General features: G+C 43.0%; 1 pseudogene; it reads left to right on the forward strand.

Moving 5' to 3' along the window:
* Window positions 1-6,532: 6,532 nt before the first annotated feature.
* On the forward strand, window positions 6,533-9,971 carry LOC119787033 (annotated as a pseudogene).
* Window positions 9,972-17,276: the final 7,305 nt, after the last annotated feature.

Consider the following 17,276-nt stretch of genomic DNA (forward strand, 5'->3'; position numbering starts at 1 on the left):
GTATTTTTTTTTTTCTTAAATATACTCCTATTTGGTTTCGCTATAACTTTAAACATAGGACATATTATTTTTGTGCTGGCATGAGAATTTATTTTTCATTTATTTACACATATAATGACAAAACATGTATTTTTGGGCTGGCTGCTTCAGTTGGTTGGTCAATATATTCATGCTTTGTTTCGCTGTGTAAAGCTGAAAGATATTGCCACAAAGATAGAATTTATTTTATCTGGGATTTTCTATTATATTTGAAATATCTTGTGGGACATATCTTTTCTTCTTCTTTTGGGGCCCCCGTCTGTCAAGGGCAATCTAAAGTGCTCTAAATCTAAATCCTACCCAGTTCCAATGTCTAGGAGTATACACTGACCACTGATAAGGGTTTAATAAAAAAAATAAATAAATCAACTACAACTACTAGTGTTGTGAATTTCAGTTTTCCTCATTTTTTAGCTGCTGGACCATTGTTAATCATCACTGACTTGGTTTTCCTAATTGTTTCAATAAATACTGTGAGCCTGATTGTGTTGTGTTGCCAAGTTCAACTATCTGGACCTGAGATGAAGAAAAGAGGAGATTATACAAATAGAGGGGGAAGGGGTTTCAATGATGATCATAGAGGCTGTTTTACTGCCCTGTTTTATGACCCTGGTATGGTCTCCCATTGCTCTGGGTGAGAAGTCTAATGAAGAGCAGTTTAATCATAATGTCAATAAATCAAGGAAAGAAACATCCCTTGGGGTTCATCAGTGAGAGCTTGATGGTCGTTTTCCTCTTACTGAAACCTTGCGGGCCAAGAAAGAAGAAGTGATAGAAGACCATCTCCCAGTGGCCCCACCACCTGCAGGGGAACCATGATGGGCCGATGCAAAGAGAATTCAGCAGCATCTTCTGTAAAATCTAATGCAGATCCTATGAAATACTATTTTGCTGACTGAAGCATGATTAAAGGACACTTTTATAATTAAAAATGTTTAAACAAATATGTTACAGCTAAGAGCATGTTTTCATGCACATCACCATGACGACTGCTCATTTCTGCATGAAGATAGGAATTCTTGAACACACACAAAAGGCACACACTGTCATTTGGACAATCTGCAGGGAGTATTTTAAAGTATTGAAAAAAGAAGAAAAGAGAGAATAAAAACTGGAGCTCGTGTTGGTATGTTGACCCCAGTTATTTATATTTTAGATCTTGATGTAAAATGGTTTCAATTTTTTGTCATTTCATGAGCACACTATGGTCCAGAAGGTCATATGCTAGGATGACATTGCTCAAAAAGTGCTTTTGACTTGAAAATAATTGCTGTCTCTGTATATTGGTGAGTTTCCAGTACTCTGGAAATAGTTTTATAACCAAATGTAGACTGCTTGGAAGAAACAGTTGCTGCTCATTGAAGATTTCTCTTTTCCTTCCACCTTTATAATAACACTCCTGTAGTTTTAAAGAGGTATGATACTGATGAAAACCAGTTAATCCAAGCATATGCACCAGCTGCACCTGGGAGTTACCTTCCCTTTTAAATCCTGCAGAATAGCATGCACAGCTGTACTATGTCTGCTTTTTGTTTAATAAATACCACTCTGGAATCGGTTTTCTACACATCTTCTGGAAGCATTTTTGTTTTTGTTTTCACCGCAGGGTTTTTGACCACAAGGTGACACTGTAAACCTTCTTTGTTTGTCTCTTGGTTGTTTAAATCTGAGCTATTTGAAAAACTGTTACCATGTTTGAAACACAAAACTAATTTTAAATTCTTCACTTAGCATAAACTGATTATAGATGAAAAACGATCTATCTGCTTCAGAGGAATATGATGATGAACTGTGATGAAAAATCTGATCATCAGAGTTATGCCTGAATATACGTAATACATTGTGATTTATATCAGCAACTGAAGGTACTTAAAGTGGGATAATTTTTTAACTTTTTCCCCCATGGAGTGCCAGAAAGTTTTTTATTATTATTCAACCTCACAGGCTTATTTCACAAAGCTGGGTTAGTGAATATTTTCAAGCATTTACCCCAATGCCAATTTTATCTCCATAATATTCTCATTCCACACTTGGTATCATAACACCGTAATAAAGTCGATTACTTTCATAGATAGCAAACTTTCATTTATTATGAAAGGTAAAATAAGATATATCTTTCTATATTAATTTTTTGTCAAACAAGACCCACTTCTTTGTTTGTTTGTATGAAGACACTACGATTCTCATAAGCAAAGCCCCCAAATTAGTATTTTCAAAGAAATCTACAAAACATAAGATCCACACAGTTTGTTTCAGAACAGTTATCAGTCTTTAAGGTCAAAACAAACAAAAAATAGTATCAATAACTAAAAGCCTTGCTTCATTTAATTAGGTTGATCCTTAAAAGATTTCACACTAACACTATATAATAAAACACAGAAATAATTTATTTTATGCAAACTAACAAACACACAGCTGAGGTAATAACTACTTAACAGATTATAAGTTACTATAATAATTTCTAAAAAAGAAAAAAAATCTGCTATATAATTGATCAAAGAATACCTTTATGAACAGAATTTTAAAAATATTTAAACAAAAATGATCTGTATATATGTACTAAAATACAAAATAAGCAAAGGTAAGTGGAACAATGAATATCATATATAGTTGATTAAGTAAAAAACATTCTTATTCATTAACACAAAAACTAGCATATAAATTGAGAGGTCAAATTGCAAATATAAAGTACTAAACACGTAAATTAACAAGGTTCAAAGTATAATATAGAAATCTGAATAACTGAATAAATGATAAAATCGAAATGCAAAACAAATGACTAAACATATGAATAACAGACTTGATCATTTTAGAGACATGTCATTTAATGTACAACTAACTTTGTAAAGAAAAAAAAAAATCAACGATGAAACAAGTATATCAATCAGCCAATTATAAAACTGATATAAATGCCAGATTTGATTTCACATAAAGTGTATGTTAATCCATGGGAAGAATGTGTCCTGCTGTTTGTGTGCAGAATAAGATGAGGGTCAGACAGTAATAAAACAGAGTTCAGCTGTGTTTTTTTTTATGGATTGGATGGATGTATACTTTATGCATCCATGTTGGATACATTTAATTGATGAAAATTATAACTTTGTTTTCTTTTTAATCTCGCAGCCCCCTGCATACCGCCTAAACTCAGACTTGGGGTTAAATTACCGCATAGTTGAAAATCTTTGATTCTATTTGCCTTCTCTAAATTTGTCTTAAATGTAAACTTGGTATGGGGTCACCCTATGGTATTTCAATTCAGTGGGTTTGTTATTTCCTTATCTTTTTTATAAGCAGTAATGTCAGGAGGTTGTCCTATGGTTTTAGAAAAAAAATCTGTAATCTAAGCTACTTCTCCTTTAATTTATCCCTTAAATTAAATGCATATTCTTAATACAATTTCTAAGCCTCTGGATTTGCACATTTTTGCTGACTTCTAATTAGCTTATTTTTTAAAAGTAAAAAAACAAAACATGATTTGACCCTCATATATGTTGATGTAATGCAACAGAAGTGTCATTATCAAAAACTGTGAATGGTTTTCATTGCTGCAAGATTCGTTCTTCTTTAGATGCCTGTCGGCTGCAACGTTATTTTATTTATTCTTTTTTTTTTTTTTTGCTTGTTTTCCACAGATATGCTGGTTGTTCTTAGGCAAATAAGATGGTTTCACAGAAAAGCATACTTCCGGGTCATAAAAATAAACAAAAATATTTTGCATCCAAAGTAAACCATGTTCTGGTGTATACTGTATCTGGTGATTGCATCCTTGTCAATAATCACGTTAGCCTTAAATAGCCTTTCTAAGCTTATGCACACAAAATCTAATCTTAGATATTGCAAAAAATTATGGTGTCGCACAAACCACTGAAAGTGCTTTATTTATTCATCTGAATGAATCAGAGTAAGATTTTGAAACTGGAAAAAATTTATCAGCTTAGATGAAAACAGTTAAAATAATTTTTATTTATGTGTTTTGACTTGCTTTAATGCTTGGAAATATGTTCTGTGTGAACTCACTACAAGCCAACCCTGTTTTGTTATCGTCCTCCCTTTCTCTCATTCTCACTGACTTCCACAAAATATACCAGCAAAGCTCTTTTAAATGTGATAAATTGTTTCTGTGTTATACAAACTCCTAGTTCTTAAACTTTGCCAATGCTAGTACGACGGTTTTTGATTTTACATGCCTATAAACCTACAATACAAGTTGGAAGTTTGGTTTGTGACCTCAGATATTTTATTCCCACAGACACAAGGCTTAATGCCACAGATACTGGGCTGATGTTATCTAAATGACACAACATTTGACCTTTCCAAGGTGTTTTCATTTGATACAACTGGATTGCTCTGGTCCTGTGGTCAAAATGCGTTTGCCTTAAATTTGAAGTATTTGAAGCATCAATCCTAATGCAGCCTGTGATAACATTGTGGGGAAAGTGAAGCAAAAAAGAACACCTGAAAGAAAGCCTGAAAATCCTGTTTTCTATAAGCATAACATCACACTGTAGAGGGTTATATTAATGTGCTTCCATTCATATATGTTAAACTACATAGCTCAATTAAGTGATAGAGAACATTTTAACATCTTTAATATCAAACTTTAGAAATAGTGATGAAAATATTAGTGTGTAGATTGCTAACCTTGTTAAAATCTTTTAAAGAAATACTGTAATCGCTGATGAATTATCAGGTCAGCAGAGGCGTTTCCATAATAGCCTGCCAAAGTCTTCATCATTTAGTTGTCAACAAAAAAACCATCCCTGCTTTGTTAGTAGTTTTAACTTTGGCTGTTTGTCATTGGAAAAAGAGAATAGAGGTGAAGGTCCATTTGTGTAGAACCTTGTTATTTTCCCACCCTGCAGGCCTAAGCATCATGAGAACAAGAGCTAATTTTGTTCCATGTACAAGGTGAATGGACGGTGGACGCGTCAATGTCATACCTGGTAATAGTCCTGTGCAATTAAAGCTTGTAGTTAGTCATGCATTATTCTTGTTTTAGGATGAATAATATTCCAAAGGACTTTGATGAAAGAAAACAGATATTTATCCCACAGCTTGTATTCTTAAGTTTTTATTGCTGTCATAGGAAAATCATGTTGCTCTATGTCTTTAGTAGTTAAGCCAGTTGCCTCGACAACAGTACCATTATGTTAGAACAGATTTTTGCTAATCTGCTTACGTTTTTTCTTTCCTTTTTTATATCCTGGTCATGAAAATACATTAATGTCTTGGAAGTTTTTTTTAGATATGTTTGTTCAGTACAAAGAGACTGACTGGGATCTGTTGCCTTTAATTAACATGCTTTATTTAATTTCCCAGACCTCTACTGATTTTACTTTCCTGGTTTACACTTTTTCATGCAAAAACATTGAGATCATACACTCCTTCTTTCCAGAATAGTGCAATCCCTGTTTATTTCTAGTGCAAAATGTGTTTTATTTTTGTTAAATTACTTGAAAAGCATTATTTTGTAGCATCATACCTATTTTATAGCCAATCGAAAACTGTCGACATGCAAAGATATTAAGCTCTAAAACATTTTTTTGTTCTTTTATTATAAACAAAAAACATCAAATCTATATTATTATATTGCAACTCACTTGTCAAATCATACAAACAAAAAAAAGGCAGATTAGCATTCAATTTTTTGAATGTCTGGTTATCTGATTAATCAATTATTAACAAACATCTTATAATTAAACCTCTAGATGTATTTAAAGTTCCAACAACAAAATAAAAAATAACTGCATAGTTTCTTTAACTAGTAACAGACTTTAAACAGTCAGTTAGCTTTTTGGTTAGCTCACCAGCTCCCTCCCTCCATGTGGACCTGCTCGACGTGTGCAAACGCGCGGCAGAGAAGCTGGAGATCCCCTGGCCGGTCGCAATAGCGGAGCCCACCCGGTCCCGCTACGAAGGCAAACGGCTTCCCCTGGCACGAAATGCGGTGAAGCAGCTTCTCCCTGTCTTCCCCGAGTTGCTGACGGAGCTCTCCAAAACATGGACTAGCTGCCCATACAGCAACAGGAGCCCTATTTCGGGCGCAGCATCCCTCGACTGCGAGGCGATGGACGCCCACGGCCTCCTCTCCATGCCTCCGGTGGAAGTCCCGGAAGCTGCGCACCTCTTCCCAGGCAGCGCGAGCCAGCTGTCTGCGGCTTCCCCTAGGCGCCCGACGCTGCCAGCTAAGCCCGAACGGTTTCAGTCTGCGCTGACCGAAAAGGCATACAAAGCAGCAGCCCTCTCGGCCAGAGCCCTCAGCGCCCTCTCCATCCTCACTGCCTACCAAGCGGAGTTGTTTGGCGCGTCTGCTAAGGAGCAAGACCCGGATGCGTGGGAGGAGATGGCGGTCATCGCGGATCTGTCTCTCCGTATCCAACGTGTCTCGGTCCAGGCCACAGGGAAGGTGATGGCAACCCTCGTCGTCCAGGAGCGAGCGTGATGGCTCAGTCTCGCTACCCTGACCGACAGGGAGCGGGATGACATCCTGGATATGCCGATCGTCCCTGAAGGCATCTTCGGCTCTGCATTGGCCACAATGCAGCAAAGATGTGAGGCAAAGAAAAAGGACAACAAGGCCCTCAAACTTTGTCTCCCTCGGAAAGCCCCTGCGCCTTCACCTCCAGTGCAGCGCAAAACCTTTGCGCAAGCAGCCTCCCAGCCGCCGCGTTTTAAGATACCAAGACGGCCACAACCGCCAGGTCCGCCCCCTCCGATGAGGAAGGAGCGCGGAGCCGGCTGGCAGGGGAAACCTGCCTCCACGACCGCTACGCCGCCGCCGCCCACAGCCGCCGCGAGCTCGGTCCCACAGGCGAGGAAGAAAAAGAGGGCGGCCTGACAGCCGCCAGTTCCTCAGTTGGTGCAGCCTGCCGCTCCCCGTTGCGCAGGCCCACCGTTTTGGCTTGTTTGTGCGCACCCCACGCCACCGTTGCCCATCCCAGAGCCGGTCCGCGAGGAGAAGGACATCGCCCCGGAGGTCTGCGCGGTTGCGCCCCGAGCGGAATGTCCACAAGCACAGTCACACACCCTTGTTCAAAGAAAAAAATGGTGTCAAAATAAAAATTATAAATCTGTCACAGCCAGGCCACGAGCTGAGGGTGCAGATAATAAAAAAAGCCAAAACAGACAATGCTCTCTCCATAAGGAGGGTGGCCGCTCAGCCCCCTGCAGCTGAGTGCCCCACTAACCCCACTGTGCCTCCGGTGGTGCCCGAGAATCATTTCTCGGTTCCACCACAGGGGGGCGCGGGGCAGGAGCCGCAATATGTTCCCCCGCTTTCTCTCAGATGGGAAAGCTGGAGAGCAGCAGCAGCTCCACCGTGGGTGTTGCGCACATTTTCCCGGGGATACAGGCTTCAATTCGCCACTGTCCCTCCCCGCTTCTTCGGTGTAATACACTCATGCACAGGGAGAATCAGCTCGAGTTTTACGGGAGGAAATTCTCTCTCTGATAGACAAACGAGCAGTTTCTGTCGTATCTCCCGAACAGAGTCTGTCAGGGTTTTATTCCAGATACTTCCTCGTCCCCAAACGGGGGGGGAGAGGAATCCGCCCTATTCTGGACTTAAGAGCCCTGAACAAATTCCTGCGGAAATACAAGTTCAGGATGCTGACACATGCAGCACTGTTGCGTCTAGTAAGACCGAACGACTGGTTTTCGTCCGTGGATCTGAAAGACGCGTATTTCCACATTCCCATTTATCCCCCTCACAGACAATATCTCCGATTTGCCTTTCAAGGGTTGTGTTACGAATACCGTGTTCTACCATTCGGTCTGTCTCTCAGCCCGAGGGTTTTCATACGGTGCACAGAGGCCGCAGTAGCCCCGCTCAGACGCCGGGGGATACGTCTGGCCACGTATTTAGACGACAGGCTCCTGTTAGCGCAGTCAGAACAGGAAGCCAGGGTTCAAACACACATTGTCACAACACACCTGATGGATTTGGGTTTTGTGATAAATATGGAGAAAAGCCACCTATCTCCAACGCAGGAGATATGCTTTCTGGGATTATCCCTGCGCTCTGTTCCGTTCACAGCCCGCCTGTCAGAGGAAAGAGTGACGACTTTCAGAGCGTGCCTTGCACAATTCCGTCTGCACAGGTCTGTCCAGTTCAGACTGTGCCTTCGGTTGCTGGGTCTGATGGCCTCAGCCATCCTCGTGATTCGCCTCGGCCGCCTTCACATGCGGGACTTTCAGCGCTGGGTCGCTTCGCTCCGAATGTACCCCGTGCGTCATGGCGCACGGCGGATAACGGTCACAGCGGACTGTATAACAGCTCTGCGCTGTTGGCGAGCCCCGTCCTTCCTGACCCTAGGGGTGCCTATGGGCACCGTCTCGTCCAGGAAAGTGGTAACCACGGATGCCAGCCTATCAGGCTGGGGCGGCATTCACGAGGGCAGGTCTGTGAGGGGTCGCTGGAGCCAGGCCCTCCAGCGCCTTCACATAAACTTTCTCGAACTTTCGGCAGTGTTTCTTTCTCTGAGACACTTCCTCCCATTCCTCTCGGGTCACCATGTCCTGGTGAGGACGGACAACACGACAACAGTGGCGTATATCAACCGCCAAGGGGGCCTGCGCTCCCGCATGTTGCACAATCTGGCGCGCGACCTGATTCTCTGGAGCAGTGCCCACTTTCTCTCCCTGAGAGCGACGCATGTCCCGGGAGACTTGAACACGGGTGCGGACCTGCTGTCCAGAGGCGCGCCAGTGTACGGGGAATGGACGCTGCACCCACAGGTCATGGAGCAGATATGGGCGCACTACTGGCGCGCTCAGATAGATCTGTTCGCGTCCAGGGAAAACGCTCGATGCGAGCTGTTCTTCTCTCTGAGCACTCTGAATGCCCCTCTGGGCGTAGACGCACTAGCGCACGCCTGGCCGCACGAGCTGCTATACGCGTTTCCACCGCTGGCCCTGATACCCCCCACTCTCGCCAGAGTGAGGGCATTCAATCACAAACTGATCCTAATAGCTCCGCACTGGCCAGCGCAACACTGGCTGGCGGAGATATTCCAGATGCTGTGCGCCCAGCCTTGGGAGTTGCCGCTGCGCAGGGACCTGCTCTCGCAGGGTGCGGGGACAGTGTTCCACCCACACCCGGAGCGACTGCAGCTGTGGGCCTGGCCCGTGAGTGGCTTAATTTAACCACTACGGGACTCCCTCAGAGTGTAATTACTACTATCCAAAATGCCAGGGCTCCCTCTACTAGGAGCTTATATGGCTCCAAATGGAGACTGTTTGAGCGGTGGTGTCTTGAACGGGACTACGTTCCTTTTCAGTGTTCTGTACCAGCGATTCTGTCGTTTTTACAGGAACTGATTGATAAAGGAAAAGCTTTTTCCACGGTTAAGGTTTATCTGGCAGCTATAGCAGCATGCCATATAGGATTTGGAGACAAAACGGCGAGCCAACACCCTTTGGTTTGTCGGTTTATGAAGGGCGCCCGCAGGCTCCTGCCCGTCTCCAGACCTTTGCTGCCTCCGTGGGATTTGTCGGTGGTTCTGGAGGGGCTTAAGGGACCCCCATTTGAACCGTTGTTGGGGTCCAGTCTTAAACATCTGTCTATCAAGACAGTGCTGTTACTGGCCCTGGCCTCTGCGAAACGAGTCAGCGACATTCATGCGCTCTCTGTGAACCCTGCATGTACCCGGTTCGACCCGGAATACACGCGTATGGTTCTGAAGCCCAACCCGGCCTTTGTTCCTAAAGTGGTTGGTTCTTGTTCACCGATCGAGCTCACCGGCGAGCGTTCGCCGCCTCCCCAGGTGAACAGCGAGCGCACACGCTGTGCCCTGTTCGAGCCGTGCGCTCTTATATGGACAGGACGCAGAGCTTCAGGAGGAGTGATCAGCTCTTTGTCTCCTGGGCGGAGCCCCGTAAGGGACAGCCGATCACAAAGCAACGCCTCGCCCACTGGGTGGTGGAGGCTATAGCTTTGGCGTATGGAAGCAGGGGTCTGCAGCCCCCGGCGGGTCTGCGTGCACACTCTACCCGCGGGATGGCTGCGTCCTGGGCTTTATTTCGGGGAGTGTCCATTCAGGACATTTGTTCAGCGGCGAATTGGTCTTCGCCTCTGACTTTTGTCCGGTTCTACATGCTTGACGTGTCTGGACCGTGCGTGGCCAGTGCGGTCCTAGAGTCATAACTGACCTTGTGGACCTTCCCCATCGGCCGGTTCTTGTTCGATAAGCTGTCTGGCAATACGGGAGCTACCATATCCCATAGTGAGACACCGAGTGAATATTATGAAAAAGAACGTTTGGTTATCTAACATAACCCCAGTTCTTAGAATAATATGAGCGAGGTGTCTCGCCAGACGACCCTTCTTGCAGGGCGGCGAGAAGAGGTTTGCTTGTTGAATTGGAGTGCCGTGATCCGCACACGCTTAAGTAGTCGGAGCTACGGGGCGTGGCGTATGGCGGGCACTTCCACCGGCCAATCAGGATTGGCAGATTGAGATAGATGCTTCTATCAGGGCTGCAGGAGGCTGCATCCCATAGCGAGACACCTCGCTCATATTATTCTAAGAACTGGGGTTATGTTAGATAACCAAACGTTATTTCTGATAATGCTACATGTATTATTACTATTACTACCAAAAAAAAGGCTTTATTTACCACATTGGATGTGCATTTTGAATGGATTTAAACACATTAAAATTGCTAAATGAACTAATATGACCTGATTCCAAACTCTTCATAATAAACTTTATGTCCCAAACAGAAAATCCATGTCAAACTGTAATATCATTGAATCATTATTAATTATGGTTTCCAGCCATATACCGTATTTTCACGACCATAAGGCGCACCGTACTAAAAGGCGCACTCTCAGTTATGTGTCCCATTTCTGTATTTAACACACACATAAGGCGCACCGGACTATAGGGCGCGTTTTTTATATACCGGTACATGTCCTCTACTACCTTTAAATACCTCTACTGCGTATTTAAATATACAGCGGGGGCAAAACTGAGTATGACTGTGCTTTATTCATGTATTTATTACAAAGTATTAATCAAACCTGGGTGCTGGCCGTGAGACAGACACATCGCAGATGACAGTGCGCTGTGATCACTCCTAAATTAACTTAAAATCCTGAAACCTGCCGACGGAATTTGTTCGCTTTTATTACCGGTATCCTGGTGCCTGCAGCTAAAATTATTTAGATGAAAAACACCTGCCAGCAGCCGCGGTGAACCTGGAGGCTGCCCAGCCTAGAGGCTGCTGATGAATGGATTTCTGTGGTCGGTGCCCCGCTGGTATGTGGGGGTCTGAGCGCCTCCGACAGAAATAGATAATCTGGATGAACTGACTGCAATTAAGTTTTCAGGTGTAATAACATATTAAAACTACTTTATTCCCACTGATCACAGCAAATATAGCTGCAAGATTTAGATTATTTAGATGAAAAAACACCTGCCAGCCACCGCGGTGAAGAGGAGGAGACCCGCCCAGAGGCTGCTGTTGAATTAAGTTTTCAGGTAGAAAAATAGAGCGGGAGCAAAACTGAGTATGTTTGTGCTTTATTAATATATTTATTACAAAGTATTAATCAAACCCATCAAAGTCATCATCCTCTGTTTCTGAATTAAACAGCTGCACTAAATCAGACATAACAGTTTCCCCTTCTGCGCTGTCAGAGTCACTTTCCGTGCAGCGCGGCTCCTCAGAAATAATGCCGGCTTTTGCGAAAGCTTGAACAACAGAGCCAGCAGACACTAGTCCAAGGATCTGCAATCCATCCGCTAACGGTGGCGTAACCACCGGGTCTCCTCACATAGCCTACACCTCCCTCAGCCACGCTTTCATCATCTCCTCATCCATCCAGCCCTTTCATTTGCTTTAAAATTATATGTCATCAGAGCGCTGTGTCTGTCTCGCTGTCAGCTCCCAGATCAGCTTCTCTGATTCGTTGATGCGGCGCTTCCAGCAGCAAAACTTTTCCATCTCGAGCAGCAGCAGCGCGTTGGCGGTGCGCTCCCGACTCGCTCAAAACGCGCTGCGGGACCTTTTGCTGCGTCTATACGCTCGTCAACCGTTGACTTTGCATGTAAACTCGCTGCTTCTGCTGCACCTGCTGCGTCCGGTTCACAGCGAGCACAGCATTAATTTGTTTCACCATGTTTTTCACATCAGCTGTGAGATGGGCACGCATGGAGTCAGATTAACAGCGATGGTGTGGTGATGAGTGGAAAAAAAAACACCTGGTCTCCTTACATTCAGCCACTCTTTTATCATCTCCTCAATGAGGTGGTCTCAAAAGTCGCAGTTACAACACACAAAGGGCGCACCGCACCATAGGGTGCACCGCACATTTTGAGGAAAAAAAAAGACGTTTATGTGCGCCTTATAGTCGTGAAAATACGGTACATATATTCTTCTTTGTGTACATAATGGCTTAGTTCAGTTGAATTTCACTTGTTTAGGAAAGATATATGATGGTTTTCTCATCTGTGAAATGGCTCGTACCCTTTGTGGTTGTAGTGAAAAGGAAGCAGATAGAGCAGTCCTGGCTTTCAACCTGTTAGCAAGGCTCTCTGGTTAAGGGGACAAAGAGAAAAGGCTGCAGTGGTTCTCCAAGGCTCATTGGGTTTAGGTTGGGAGGGGAATAATGAGGAAAAGGGCAGTGCTGGGTTCCACAATCCTCTTTTGGAGAAAGTGCAAAGCAGGTTTGCTGCAGCAGGAGTTACGACGTAGGCTTATCTTGGTCCTCTGGTGTAGCAATGTGGGCTTCACTTAGGCTGTGTTCGATTTCGGCGGCTGCTTCCTCTGAAGGACCTAGTTTACCTTGACTGGTTCCTATGTAATTTCTGACTGATGGTGTCAGTTTATCAATCGAATGAGTAGGCAAACGGGGACACAGGTTGGTTTCAAAGGCTGTGAAAATAAATAAAGAGGCCAGAAGAGTGCACCTATAGAATAAAAAAGGTCCAGCCGACCCCAGCTGTCACTGCCCCTCACTCACTAGCATCACCTAGCATCTGTGACAGTTGACGCACAAAGCAGGCAAAGAATGGTTCTAACCAGGGCAGGTGGTTTGGTTCACACCATAATAAAGTGGATTACTTACATAGATTGCAAATTTTTGTTTATTATGAAAGATAAAATAGGATATATCTTTCTATATCCATTTGTTGCCAAACAAGACTCACTTTTTTGTTTGTATGAACACATGTTCTGTGTGCTAATTTCTTTTTCAATGAGCCTCAGCTGCAGTACTGTTGTCGCAGATATCAGATTTGTAGTCACTGCAGAGATACTGGATTCTGTGCTTAAATGTCAACTAAACCCATCTGCACAGAAAGAGATCAAATATTTCAATAAACCAAATATTACCTGTGACATATCTGACTCACTGACCATTTAAATTAACTAATTTGGTTAATTCAAGACAAAACTATTCACATACTTACAATATTCACCACTGTTCGTCCCAACTTCCCATTTTCCGCTGAGCACGGAGTAACCGCCTTGCTCCCAATTAGTCACAAGATACCCTAGGCTACGAACCATACACCGGACCTGTCCTTCCAACTGGGCAAAAAGAAAGCTGCATTTGTCGACCACACACGAAGGAGTTCTTGAATCTGAACAGTCCACACCGACATGCTATAATGTCATTTACCGACAGTTCGAGAGTGATTGGAACACAGCCCCAGTCCTCTTGTCGCTGGTGTATCTATTCATATGTTAATTAGAATGATTAACATCTCCCAGTGTTCTGTCAGATGATACCTCATCAGACCAGCATACCTATAGTCAGTACGCATGCGCAGTACGTCAGATTTGCATTTATCCATTTAGTTTTGTACGAAAAATAGACTACCTCAACGGGCATGTATCACTTTAGTCATGTACAAAATAAACAACTTAAGGTGAGATTGCCATACGCTTCAAAAAACACCAAAAAGTAAGTAATTAAGCTGTTTTTTTTTGTACATGACTAAAGGGATACATGACTGTTGAGGAAGTTTAAAGTTTATTTTCTAAATAAATATCTAAAGGGATAAAGTAAAGGGATAACCAGGTATTGACTATGGGTATGGTGGTCTGACCGGCTATGCTCATCTGATCATTGGCAGCAGCGCTGTTACCCCCACCTCTCCCCATAGTGTACGCAATGGTCCGTGTCTGGCTCAGAGAATTTTATCTCCTCCAGCCTAAAATTGCGGCTAATTTCATGAAGAAGCTGAATTCATGGCAATTCAGGTGGTTTAAACTCCAACTTCTCATGCAGTGTTGCTTTTTAAAAAATAGTCCCTTTGGGGTTATAAAAGTTGCTAGGTACAGTGATAAAGTTGCGCACTTGGTAACAATGCAGAAGCTGCCTTGCTGTTTGTTTTTGTGGTCCTAGGCCAGCAGGAGGCGGGCCTATGCTGTAGGCAGCCATATGTTGACACAAGGTCGCACCTTTAGGCATTCCCAATAAAACCTGAAACATAGTAATATTTAAACCCAAATCTGAATCTAGTGCTATATTGCAATCTTAAAAGGCTTTGATACTTTTAATATGTGAAGAACAATTTAAAAGTCCTATCACATTTATAAAGTGTTTAGAAGAAAATTGGGAAATTATCTTTATACAGTCTCTAAGCATGCAAGTACATTGTAATATTTTATATGTTCAGTAAGTTCATCAATATATGAGCTTAATTTTACAATGAGTTTTGTATACACAGAATGTATACAGAATGAAATTTTGCTTTGTACAGCTCTCATGACATTTCCATTTCTCAAAGTGCAGCAGTGATCAAATGTAAACATTGTGGAAACAAAAAAACATGGTTAAAAAATGCATTGATATGGTCAGTTTGATGCAGAGCCTGTGACATGATTTAAAGTTTCAACATTCAGCAGCTTAATGGTGATGGGGAATAAGGTGTTTCGGAATCTGCTGGACCTGCATTGAATGCTGCGAAGCCTCTTCCCAGTGGGCAGCAGGGAGAACAGTCGGTGGAGGTGTGAGAGGTCTTGAATAATGTTACAGGTTTGGGACACACATCGCTGGGATCAGATGTCTTTTATGAAGGGAAGAGGAACCCCGATGATCTTCTCTGCAGTTCTCACTACTCTTCTCACCATCTTCCCATCTGTGGCACTGGAGCCTACACACCACTCAGTGAGACAGCTGGTCAGAAAGCTCTTTATGGTGCTTTTGTAGAAGGTGGTGAGGATTGGTTGGGGCAGGTGGGCTCTCCTCAACCTCCACAGGAAATACACGCACTTTTAAGCCCTTTTGACCAGTGAGATAGTGATTACAGCCCAGGTGAAGTTGTCTATGATGTGCAACCCTAGGAATTTGGTGGTGCTGACCACCTCTACAGCTGAGCTGTTGATTATCAGTTGAGTGTGGTTAGGCCAATTTTTCCTGAAGCCGACGATGATTTCCTTCGTCTTCTTCACATTCAGGATCAGGCTGTTATCTCTGCAACAGCCCACTAGCTGCTCCACATACTCTCTGAAGTCCTGGTCATTGTCGTCTCTGATGAGGCTAACCACTGTAGAGTCATGTGCAAACTTCACGATGTGATTGGTGGTGAACCTAGGGATGCATTTATGTGTCATAGGGGTGAACAGCAGGGGGCTCAGGTCGCAGCCCTGAGGGGAGCCTGTGGTTTGGGGGATTACATCAGAGGTAATCTGTCCAACCAGGACTGACTGTCTGTTGGTTAGGAAGTCTAGTAGCCAATTGCGGAGGGGTTTATTGAAGCCCAGCTGTTCCAGTTTTCCTATCAGATGCTGTGGGATGAAGTCCAGGAACAGCATCCACATGTAGGTGTTCTTCCCCTCCAGGTGTGCCAGGCTCAGGTAAAGACCAGAGGAGATGGCGTCTTAATGGCGCAGTTTCATTGGTAGGTGAAATGGAACGGGTCGAAAGTTGGGGGGAGACTGGAGACGATGTGTTCTTTAACCAGCCTTTCCGACCACTTCATCATGATAGGAGTCATTTCCACAGACCGGTAGTCTCTGGGTGAGGTGACCTGAGGATTTTTTGGGACTGGAATGATGGTGGTAGACTTGAGGCATGCTGGCACTATGGTTTGGTCCAGCGAGGTGTTAAAAATGTCTGTGAGGACACCGGCCAGCTGACCTGCACACTCTTGATAACACACCTGCCCAGGTATGTTATCAGGGCCTAGGGCATTTCTTGGGTTGACTGACCTCAGATTTTACCTCACTTCAGCTATGTGCAGGGGCGGATCTAGAAAAATATTTATGGGGTGGCAAGAGGGGGGCAGGAGTTTTTTAGGGGTGGCAACATATGGCATTTGTTTACACTGAATTTAATCACAGTTATCACAGTTTGGTGAGAATAGTATGGAGAGTACTAGTTTTTCATGTGAAGCAGTTCATATTAATAATACATCGTACAATGTGATCTCACTTAATAGGAGATAGGAGAATGATTACATTACTTCTAGAGGGGCCTTATGACAGGAAAGGTATTAAGGTAAGACACAGGTGCTGAGTCGCAGATGTGTGAGATTGACTGTCAGAGAGGCAGCTTTGCAGCATTTGCACAAGAAGAAACTATAGAAAGAAAAAGTTACTGATCAGAGATCTTTGGACTGAGCTGGACTAAAGTGAGCAGAACTACACAGTAGAAATAAATGGGTCAACGCACCCAAACAAGGTACTGGACATCTATGTAATGTTTACTCTGAACACACATTTACCCCATTTGTTCCTCAGTAACTTGACATACAGCAGTTAAGGCAACATGAAAGGGACATTTCATGCATGTAAATATGCTGTAGATAGAGCTGTATATGGAGGACCAACTCTGCCATATTTAAAAATAAATACAGAAATAAATAAATGCTCAATAAATAAATAAGCATACAATTAATTGCCACCAAAAATACAACCAACAAATAAATGTAATTAGAAATTATATTATAATGGCAGCCAGAAATGTAAAAAGGGCAGGCAAAAAGAAATTGCGGCGAAGAAATAACTAGGGTAAAAAATACAAAGGAAGAATAAAACAGACAAAAATATGATAACATGCACATAAATAAATACTTAAAAATATAAGTAATTTAAAAATGAAGTTGAAGATAATAAATGACAAAAAAATAAATTAGGTAAATATTAAAAAGGCAAAGAAATAAAGAAGCCAATTAAAAGAGTTATATACCTTTATGACTAGCTGTATAATTTAATTTCTACTTACATTTATTTGTTGTTTGTATTTTTGGTGGCAATTAATTGTATGCTTATTTATTTATTGAG

Source organism: Cyprinodon tularosa, unplaced genomic scaffold (genome assembly GCF_016077235.1).
Source record: "Cyprinodon tularosa strain WSP-4 unplaced genomic scaffold, ASM1607723v1 ctg286, whole genome shotgun sequence".
In the NCBI taxonomy this organism is placed as follows: domain Eukaryota; kingdom Metazoa; phylum Chordata; class Actinopteri; order Cyprinodontiformes; family Cyprinodontidae; genus Cyprinodon; species Cyprinodon tularosa.